Below are 12102 nucleotides of genomic sequence, written 5' to 3'. Positions count from 1 at the left end.
CTATAAGCTTAGAACCTATGACTAAATAATATAATATAAGTAAAGAACATGGAAAACTTCTGTTGAAAAATATTCTGTTGAACAACTGAATGTCTTTCAGGAAATCAATTAGGTTAGACTTGATCGGGTGAGTTTAAAACGTCTTTGATATTAGACTTAAGTTTATGTTGCACTCTGTGTTTTGCGTACCGGGGACACTCGATCAGGATGTGTTTCACAGTTAATACACTTGAGCAGATTTGGCAATTGGGCTTCGGCTCGGACTTCATTAAGCATTCATGTGTGAATCGGGTATGTCCTATTCTTAATCTTCGGATGACAGCTTTTTCATTTCTAGAGATAGTTGGAAGCTCAAATTTTTCAACAGTCTGCCGGATTTTATGTAATGCACTCTTGATTGTGTTCCAGTGGGTTTGCCAGGTATGATACTGTTGTTGCTTGAAAATTTGCTTTAGGTCATTATGAATTTAAATATGTTGGGCTTTTGAGTATTAACTGGTTACACAAGAAGCTTGCGTAGCTGTTTGGTCTGCTTTTTCATTACCGGGGATGCCGATATGGGATGGTAGCCAGATGATCGTGACCTTTACACCTTGAAAAGCGAGTGCACTGTAAGTCCTATGGATTTCTTGAACTAAGGGATGCTGAGAGTATAGACTTTTTATCGATTGTAGTAACGACAGGGAGTCTGTGCATATTGCTTGGTTTTTATCATCTGTTTTTAGTTTTTTAAAAGCTTCTAGTATCGCATAAAGTTCTCCAATATATACTCTGCATAAATTCGGTAAAAAAGATGATTTTATTATTTCATAATATGTGGTAACGGCATATCCAACGCCTGCTTCGCTTTTGGAGGCATCTGTATACAGAATTTTTTGGAATTGGTTCTTGCTTATGATTTCTTTGAAGTGTAATGAGAAGGCTTGAGGTTTCATGTTTACTGTATTCTAATAAAGAAGTGATTGAATGTGGAATTGGTCTATTCCAAGGCGGAGTATCCGGGATTGAAAAGGGATGTGTTTTAGTAAGGTCGATGGTTTTTCTTAGAGTTAATTTCTGGATGTCTATTATTAATTCGATTCTTTGTGGGGACTCCGGAGGTGATGTTGAAGTAATTAAATGGTAGACTGGATTGGATGGGTTTACGGATACGGAAGCAAAGTAAGATTGAATAAGATACTCTCGTTGAATCCAGAGAGGTGGTTCATTAGCCTCGCAGTAAAGGCTATCTATGGGACTAGATTTGAAAGCGCCTAAGCAAAGACGAATAGAAGTGTTATGCACAGAGTTCAGTAGCTTTAAGTCAGATTTTGATGCAGACATGTATATGAAGCTGCCGTAGTCCAACTTTGAGCGAATTAATGCTTTATATATATTAAGTAAGATGGTTTCGTCCGCACCTCATGTGTACTTTGATGGTGCCTTGATAATATTAAGTCTCTTCATTGTGATGTGTACCATGAGAGTGAATAGGCAGAGTTGGGATCGCATATGCTCAGATCGATAGAAGAGTAAGTTCCTGAGGCGATGTTAAAATATGTACTGGCTCCACTATTCATCAGACAAGTATTATTGCAACTCAATACGGTCTCTACGGTTTTTCCTCTACCAAATGTTTAACTAGTAAAAAAGGACTGGGAAGTTGGCGATTTAAGTCATCTAACTCGGTTTCTGTTAAGTTGTAATTAGGTGGAATATATGTACTGCATATGGTTATTTAGTCGGGACACCAGGCAGTTATTGCTATGGCCTCCAACTTGGTAGTTAGGATATATTGTATAGAAAATAAATCATTAGACACGAAAATAAATGTTCCTCCACTTGCTCTCGTAAACGTAGTCCAAATGGTAACCTTCAAAATTGTTAAGTTCACGTCTATGTGTTTCCTTGAAATTGGTTTCTTGAAGGCAGATGATATCTGCTTTTGTATTATTGATTAATTGTTGTAAGCGTTCTAAGCGAGGGTAGAACCCATCGCAATTCCACCGCACTAACGTGAAAGTAAAAAATTTTTAACATTGAGAACGTTGTGAGGTCAGAGAAGAGTCGATTAGATAATCTTCATCATTATTTGTAGATTGCGATGTTGTGCTTCCAATTTTTAAATTGTCTATATTAAGTTGCTGTTTAATTTTCTTAGAAACTCTTGTAAATCTATTCTTGATTGTTCTACTTCCAGTGAAGGGTATATTCTATACATGTCGTCGAGTAGTGATCGAACATTTTGAGTGAACTGCTGTGCTTCTTGTAGAGGGTTATTACTGCAGAAAGGCAAGAAAATTTTCAGCCGGTAAGGAGAATGAGTTTGGATGTTCTTGATAAAGATTATTAATTGAGAGAACGGAGGAGGCGGTTAATTTAGACTGATCGGGTGCGACTTTCTTGGATTTTTTAGTTTTATGCTTTTTAGGCACATTTGCATCGGGTGAAGTCATGTTTATGTCTTTGATGGGTAAGTTAGTAGATGTATTTGTTTCTTGGGAGGTAAAAACGAGTTCGTTTCTGACCAGTGGAAGGAGGAAGAAATTCATTGTTTGCGGCAATAGATGTGGTGGGTCTATCGACAGTTTTTATCTGTTGACTGGGAACCGAATTTTGTGTTGTGTTTGGTGGTGCCATATTGTTTGATATTGGGGTAGCAGGGATGGGTTCAACTGTCGACGTTTCTTCATTTTGGAGGGGATTGCTAGGGGGATTTTGAGAGTTATTTGCTGTATGTCCATGTTTTTTGCATAGAAAACATATCATTTTGTTAATAGAGAGAAATATTATGTACGAATTATTGTCGAATTCAGTTATTAATGAAGTTTGAATTTTGGGGCTATCTGTAGTTGGAGTAACGTATACCTGTCTTCTGAAGCTCATAATATGCGTAAATTAATCACCGGGATTCCAGCTTTAATATGTGACACTGGTGAAGCTAGTTGAAGATCTAGATCTTGAAGGTGTTTTTCTATAATTTTATTAGGTATTGATGGACAGACGTTGGAGATTATTAGTCTTTTGACTGGGGTTACCAGTCTTCTTACGGGTAGTTCTACAAAGTTGATTGTAATCGTAGGAGATTCTCTTAAAATATGTTCGACGAGTTCAGAATTTGTTAAGTAGATGGATATCCGATTATTGGAAATTCTTGAGGCGAAGCATATGTTTTTGGGGCTAACAATATTACCTATGGCTTTGACGTAGTCGAGTAGTAATAAGTTTGGTTCAGCATGTATTAATATGGCTTGATCTTTTTTGGGATATTTCGGTTTGGGTTTTGACATAGTAGCAGTTGCATATGAATTTGGATTATTACTGATAATGTTGTTTCCAGACATGGTGTTGCTAACTGTAGGAGAACATTGATTTAAGTTGTTACTCAAGTAGTCAAAAGTAACTATTTTTTGTTTTATTGTATTCAAGTTTCGACTGATAGGCAGAAATTGGAACACATATCTGTATTACTGGTTGCCTGTCTAACACTTTGCCACACTTTGTCCTTGATAGGACTGACTTATGTCAAATATGGCAAAAAATGACAACACAGCTGAATGTTTTGTTTAGAATGTTATTAATAAACAATTTCTTACTGAATAATATTGCAGCTCTTGACGTTGAAAACTCTACACAACAATTACTAATTACTTTTTGATGGTAAAATACTTTTAAAAACTGGTATTTACTGTGATATACAGCGAATTTTCACACTGATTCACAGAGCGGTATGTACTGGTTCAAATCAATTAGACAGTCGATATTTAAATTGAATTTGTAATTTAAATTTTGGTTTATTCGCAATAAATACACTTGTTAACATATTGTTAAACACAATATTACACAATATTACTTGTTTACAATAATTCAATGACAGCTATAAACTTTAAAACTCAAAATACTTCTGTTCTAAACTGTCAAAAACATCATGAATCAGTTGTTATTTATGAAACATAGTAAGTCATAAAACTTAAATTTTATAGGAGAAACAAAAAATCGTTTCCCGGAGATTAGATGTTATTCTTCTTCTTTAGGTACCGTCTCCTCTAAGGAGGCTGGTAATCATCACAGCTATTTTCACTTTAGAGATTGCAGCTCTGAACAAGTCGACGGAACTGCAATTATACCACTTTCTCAGATTGTTGAGCCAGGAGATGCGTCTTCTTCCAATACTTCGTTTTTCCTGTATTTTTCTCTGTATTATGGTTTGTAGCAACACATATTTATCCCCTCCCATAACGTGGCCGAGATATTGTAACTTTCTTATATTAATCGTATTCATGATTTCCATTTCCTTTGTCATCTTTCTGAGGACCTCAACATTTGTTATTCGGTCTACCCAACTTCACATGCTTCAAATCGATAGCTCACCTCTTTCTTTAAGGTCCAGGTCTCCACCCCATACAGCAGCACCGAAAACACATATGAACGTAATATTCTTATTTTGAGTTGCAAACTAAGGTCTCTACTGCATAATACTTTTCTCATCTTATTAAATGTTGCTCTAGCTAGTCCAATTCTCATTTTTATTTCTTCTGTATACTCGTTATTTTCATTAATAATTGTACCAAGATATCTGTATTTTTTTACTTTTTCTATTGGAACCCCTCTTATGTTTAAAATGTCTTGTTGTTGTGTTTTGGAAATTGTCATAAATATTGTTTTATTAGCATTAAGCGTTAGTCCGCTTTCCTCACTAGCATTTACTACATTATCTAAAAGTGTCTGTAGATCTTGTATATTATCTGCAATTAGATGTTATAAATTATTTTAAACATATAAAATACTGACAAAAGGGTTTAAATGAAACATGAGAAGGGTAAAATTACAAAATTTTGAATCGTAGTTTAAAAATACTCTTTTAATTCAATGCTATGACTTAGTATGATTCATAAATAAACCTAGTTGTTGATACATATTTTTTATCTAAAACATAAAAATAAGCTATTAAACGTAAAAACATAACAAGAATCTATTGCCAAAACATTTATGTGCTTTTATAAACTTAAATTACATGTGATGATGTAAGAAACTATATCCCATTGACGAGTTGGCCAGTCTTGTAACGTATTATAAAAATAATTGATGAATTCGACCGTTACTTGATGGAAATTCATTTTATGTAACAATAAAACACTGAAAACTTTGTTTTCAAAACTTCCACAAAATTTATTTTAAATTCTTATTACTACAGCTGTTTCGGCTAATTGCCTTTCTCAAGTGATCTGTTTTTGGCATGGGTTTACACTTTATAGTCTCTAATGAAATAGGTTGAGGAGGGGAGAACTGTTTGTCTTAAGCTGGTCATTCAGAATTATATCTGTGTTTTTTAATTTGTTGATTTCCATGGATTCTAACAAAGATAGCTTAAGGCCTTTATTTTGAATGTGTAGAATTTTAAATTCTTCATTAAAAGCATGATTATGATCTAGAAGGTGAAGTGCGTATGTAGAATCTGTTTTTCTATTATTGAAAGCCCTTTTATGTTCTGCTATTCGTTTATTAAAATTTCTACCTGTTTGACCAATGTAGGTCAAGTCGCCACATTTAAGTTTGTACACACCACTGTGTAAGTGTTTTTTATGTTGGCTCTTGTTGTTTTTAATATATTTGCCTAGGTTGTTATTTGTTCTGAAAGCTGGTGTTATTCCTTTCTTTTTTATGTGTTTGGCTATTTTTGTTGATATTTTGCCTGTATATGTAATCGAGCAGAAGGTACTGGGTTTTTTCTCTGGTGGTGGAAATACTAAGTTCAGGGCTTTCTTGTGTAGTTTTTGATTTAACATTTTATTAATTGTTTGTTCGTTGTATCCATTGTTTACTGCTATTTGCTTAATGATATTTAATTCTGTCTCAAAATTGTATTTTGACATAGGAATTGCTGTTAATCTATGTTTATCTATGTATGTTTTATTGTTACATATTATAAAAATCTTTGTGCTCTTCTGGTAAGTACTGAAGTGTCTTCTTTAAATCGACTATCTTCTCTTTTTTTAAAATGGGACACTTTGATTGATAAGTTTGCGTAGTAGGTAGTTGAACATCATACTGCCCTGGCCTTTTAAAGTAAACGTACTTCTTGTAGCACCACCAATAAAATTACTAGCAGTACCAATACCTTCTCTTTTTGAGTCAAATACAAATCTGTTGTATTCTGAAATTTTAAAAGGTATTTTCCTCTGTGCTTTGTTAGCAAAACATTCAATAGAATTGGTAACTTTATTGTAGAGAGTCTGCCACCATTTTTGAAAATCAAGAGTGTCTGTAGTATCAACTAGCTTTACTAAAAACTTATGTTTCTTTCTAGGACGTAGTATTAGTTCCATTACTTCTTTGACAGTGTAATAGCAATCTGTTTGATGTAATACACGCTTAATCAGACCAAAGTCTCTATTTTTCGGGAGAAATGAATGACCTCTTAAAGGAAATCTATAGAAATTTTTTTGAATCGGCCTATATCTGTCAATGCCAAGAGAAAACCTACATCGGATGATTTTTGTTTTGTCCTGCACAGTTGTCACTGTACAGGTACAAATTTTCAACGCTAGGCAAAGCATAAATATTCAAGTAATCCAATACAAAGGAGCAAACTTCGTTTGGTCCTTTCTTAGCAAGGCCTTCATGTTATAGGTAAAACATAGCAGTTTCATCACGAACATTATTAATTGAGAATAGAAGCACTGATACTTGCCTAAAATAGTACATTTCCTGGATAGGAATGCATGTAAGTGAAATATTCTGCATATAGTCGAATGTTGAACAAAATGATGTGCCCTTACTCGCTTTACTTAGTTCTGTTATATCCCTTATAGATTTGTAAAATTTGTTACTCCGTTTTTTGTGGAAGCAATTCGACAGTAGCAACACGTTTTGCAGTATCGTTAAGTGTTGTGTTTTTCAGTCTTAACGTTAGTCTTTCACATTCACGCACGTGTCCACTTGTGGCCGTCCAAAGCGGTAGTTAAACCTCTCTTTAAAAATTTGTAATAGAATGGATATCCATGGATACTTTTGTGTCAGGGTACCTAATTTTAAAAAGATCGTACATAATTTAAGTGGAAAACATTGAATGTGATCCATTATTTGAGCAACAGGGTTGGTTGGAATGGTATTCCTGCTATTCTGCTGCCATCTCTTATCTTCAGGAATTTTTCCCAAAGGTAGTAAATTTTGTAAACGATTAATTTTGATTGATATTATGTCATGGAAGCTTTCAAACGCTTTCTTGCAGATCAATATTTTACGTACTCCCAAATGAACGTTATAAACAAATGAACTGGTTCTCTCTTTAAATGATCTTCTTTTCTCGTTCTCTAATTTTCTTGGTCTTCGATGTTATATAGGTATGGCCCGGATTAGGCTCTGTAGTTAAATATTTTGTTCGTTTTTGGTCTTGAAGAAATAAATTTTCTTCAAAATGTCCTGACGCTGTTCTTCCGTAGTTTTATCCCAGCATTTCATCTTGCAGCTAAAATATAACCCAATTTAACATAACTTGCCTGTGTATATTTGTTACAACTATTTATCTGCACGGATTTCCGGTTTTTCTTGCACGTACTATATTGCCTTTGTAATTACCATACTCTGCTCCAGAAAGTATTGCATTTTTAATTCTATTGACTTTATACTCATTAGTGTATAGTACATCTTTTCTCTTCTTTTGTTTAACACTTTCACTATCACTCATTTTTGTTACTAAAATACGAATGTAAAGCAACAATAATGCTTAAACAATGACAGAGGCCAAACATACAAACAAACAGAAGTTAGGTTAAAGGTTGTATGTATTCGTATTCTGTCAAATTGGTAGATGCAACTACACCTAAAACCGTCTTCTTAAATACATATTAAGTCGGCGACTTAATATCTTTCATAAATAAACTGAATGAAATACGGTATGTTGGTGAGCGACCTGTAATAGTACTTAATACGTTTCATCAGCAAATAATGCTCCTATGTGTAAACATTGGTTTTCTGTCAAAATATCAATTTCTGGAAATGGGTGACTTAATGTTTCATAAAAAACTGATTATCTGTTTATGTATTACTCCAGTCGTCAGAGACGAAAATGCCACTGAACCCTTAAAAATCATACAAACAAGCTGAATTTTGCTGAGTATATTAATGTTGGGACACCAAAAGATATGCAAAAAAGTTTACCACTTTTACCCGCGGGCTTCCCCCTAAAACACCCCTCGCAGGGGGATAAAAACGCAAAAAAATCGATTTACCAAGAATCTGTACACTGTAGAAAAAAATATTTCAAATGAGAAATATAACTGAGATAATTTTAAACAAAATTGTTATAATTGGAAGAACCCAAAATGAAGCAGTGGAGGCTTTCACACGTATCAAAAATGCCGCAGAAAACATTGGACTTCTGATTAACATCCAGAAAACTAAATATATGCCGGCCATATCAAGAATTCAAGAAAATAACTTAGAGGTGCAACACAAAACGATAGAAATGGTAGAAGAATTCTGCTACTTAGGATCACTGGTAGACTACAAAAATAACACATCCAACGAGATAAAAAAAGAATATGCGTGGCTAACCGCTGTTATTTTGGCCTGGGCCCTCAACTAAGAGCGAGAAGTATGTCAATAGCAGCAAAGTGCAAACTTTATAAAACAATAATACGCCGAGTATACGGATCGGAAACATGGGCAATGACGACCCGAGATGAAGAGTTACTGCGAGTCTTTGAAAGAAAAGTATTGAGGACCATATATGGCGGAGTACGGCAGATTGTAAAAAAATCCAGAGAATTCACAACATATTTGTGCTTCATAGTTTATAGTAAAGCTTTCGATTTGGTCAACTGGAGTAAAATGTGGCAGGTTTTGTCTGAAATAGGAGTCCCCAATCATCTGATACTGCTAATTAAAAGCCTGTACAATAACAATTATGATAGAGTTAGAATAAATGGGGAACTAACCGATAGTTTCAGGGTCACAAAGGGCGTGAGACAAGGCTGCATACTAAGCCCAATTCTATTTAACATCTATGGTGAATGGATAATGCGGAAAGCTACTGAGGACTGGAACGGTGGCATCACCATTGGCGGGAAGAAGATTTGCAACTTGAGATATGCAGATGATACTACTATCCTCGCTAGTTCTGAAGCTGAATTGATTCACCTGCTACAACGGATAGAAGACGTTAGCTTAACGATGGGCCTTAAAATAAACAGAGATAAAACGAGAATCATGATAATTGACAGAGCTAACAACAATCAAAATCATCTGGTCATGATAAACAATATCGCTGTTGTAGATAAATTTGTGTATCTGGGCTCATTAATAACCAACAAAGGAGGCTGTACTGAAGAAATAAAGCGGCGGTCAGCAATCGCAAAAAGCGCTATGGCAAAATTAACAAAAATTTGGAAAAGCCATGAAATAACTACCGATACAAAAATGAGACTAGTAAGAAGTCTAGTTTTTCCAGTTTTTACTTATGCATCGGAATGCTGGACCCTTACTGAGAAAGACAAAAAGAACATAGATGTATTTGAGATGTACTGCTGGAGACGAATGCTGAGAATACCATGGGTGGCCCGAAGAACAAATGAATCCATACTGGACCAGCTAAACATAAAGAAAAGACTAAGAACACAAATATCAGAACAAATAATAAGCTATTTTGGACATGTGCTTCGAAGAAATGGTCTTGAAAAACTTACCATCCAGGGAAAAGTAGAAGGCAAAAGAAATAGAGGTAGATCTCCCACACGATACACGGACCATATTGTTGCTACCATTGGCGCTCCATTGTCAGAATGTGCTAGAATGGCAGAAGATAGAAAAACGTGGAGGAACATTGGGAAATTTAGCTAATAGCTTTATGATATCACGATACCTGCATCAGGTTAACGACTAAGAAGAAGAAGAAGATATGGCGGAGTAAACGAACAGGGTCTGTGGAGAAGGCGATATAACTTTGAACTCTATAGACTTTTTGGTGATGCAGATATTGTGAAGACCATCAAAATAAACTGCCTAAGGTGGGTGGGCCACGTTATGCGGATGGATGAGAGTGATCCCACTAAAATAACTATGCTAAACAGGCCGGTCGGAAGAAGAAGAAGGGGGCGACCTAAACTCAGATATCTGGACGATGTACAGGAAGATCTGAGGGAGATTGGAGTGAGGGGCTGGAGAAGACAGACACTCGATAGGGAAGGATGGAAGAATGTTTTGAAGCAGGCCAAGGCTCACGAAGAGCTGTAGCGCCAACTGATGGCGACATTTTTTGTGTAGAATGAACCGTTCTCTTAGAAACAACGCTTGAAGCGACCGTCGATTTTGCATATCAGTTACGCGCACGAAATCAGTGTTCAATAAAATTTTGTATCAGCTCCACGGTAAATATTTCATATGTTTTGATGAGATTGTCCTACTGACAAAAATTAAGATGCATTTTAAAGGTGAAGAGTCCAGAATGTTTATCAAATTTTTGTATCCGCAATGAGTTCAGTTTTGGCAACAAATATGAGGCATTTGAAATATGCTTTAAAAACGCTGGATTGAAACTTGCACACAACAAACGATCTAAAAAATTAAAAACTTTTTTTTCAATTACACTAGTACGTTTTTCAAAAAGACAAAACTTCTGCAATAAACTACACCCAAAACCGTCTTCTTAAATGCATTTGTCGTGACGTGTGATTTTTTGTAATGTAAAACATTAAATTCTGCATTTTCTATTCATATTTTAAATGCCTCATATTTGTTACCACAACTCAAAATTGAAATTTCATGTCATAGTAATGTCATAGTAACTTTCGTAACACTGCTCCCTTCTAATTTTTCTATTTCGAACTCTCGCAATTCACATAATTTCAGAACACAAATGCAAAATTTTACTAGAAAAAGCCTTTTGCCGAAAAATTAAAGTATACCGCTAAATTTATTTTTTGATCCTCTTTTCAAAGGCAGAATCTATTTTAAAAAAATCTAATGTAAAGGGCGTTGTTTTTCGCTCGAAATATTTTTCCAAATTATATAATCCGGACCTGGATTTCTTATGATTATAAATAAATTTTTTGTTATTTTGGCTTTGGCTTAAAACCTTTAGCCACGTAATTAAATATAAATATTAGTATTCATTCATACAGAATTGTACAAGGAGGACACTTTTCACGCTCAGGGATTCATCAGAGCGGCATTATCGTAACAAACAAGACATAAAGCACGGTTAGGTAGGTGGGCAACATATACGGTAAACATACAAAGGAAATGTTTACGCATAGAATCAATTTTACACTCATAACTTTAATTTAATTTTTACAAGAAATATCATAATTATTTTAAAGATTTTTATATTGTCTTCACTTAATAGAAGATTTACGTTTAATGGTGTACTTAAACCCTCTTTTATCAATTCTTTTAGCAGCCACGTGCTTGTATTACGATGTAGTGGGCAGTTGAAGAATATGTGATTTAAATCAGCTATACTAGTTCCACACTCACATCGGTCTGTTGGGAGAACTCCTATTTTGTGTAGATGTTTCGGAAAACATCCATGATCTACTTTTAATCTTAAGACAGTTGACACTGTGTTTCTGTTTAGTGTGACATCTTTGTAAAATTGTTTTACATCTACTGTTGGTTGTAATTTGTATAAATTAGTGCCCCTGCTTTCACCAAACTAAATCCATTGTCTGTCCCATTTAAATTTAATATGTTGTTTGATATAGGCAAGTAGGTCACATGTGTTAAATTCTTCTATCACCATATGTGAGTGCTGTAATGGATTTTTAGCTATAGAATCAGCAATAGTATTGCCAACAATATCTGAGTGTCCCTTAATCCATAGAAATTTAGTATCATATGGATCTGATAGTTTTAGTAACTGTTGAAAAATTTGTAATATGAATGTATTGCTATTTATTGTGAATTTATATTTATTTATAGATAAATTAATCGATTGGATACCTTAAAGTACATTCGCTTACCAAATAGAAAGATAATATACAGTGTGGTTAAAAAGTTGTGAATTAAATAAGAAGTTGGCAAAATAGATAAAAAACCCAGTATCTTTGTTGTTGATGAAGTAAGACCCATTAAGTAGGGGGTTTTTGAGATCGTTTAAGTGTCTCCTTTTTACAGTTAACGTAT

Source organism: Diabrotica undecimpunctata, chromosome 7 (assembly GCF_040954645.1).
Source record: "Diabrotica undecimpunctata isolate CICGRU chromosome 7, icDiaUnde3, whole genome shotgun sequence".
NCBI lineage: Eukaryota > Metazoa > Arthropoda > Insecta > Coleoptera > Chrysomelidae > Diabrotica > Diabrotica undecimpunctata.
Note: the sequence above shows the minus strand (reverse complement) of the source record.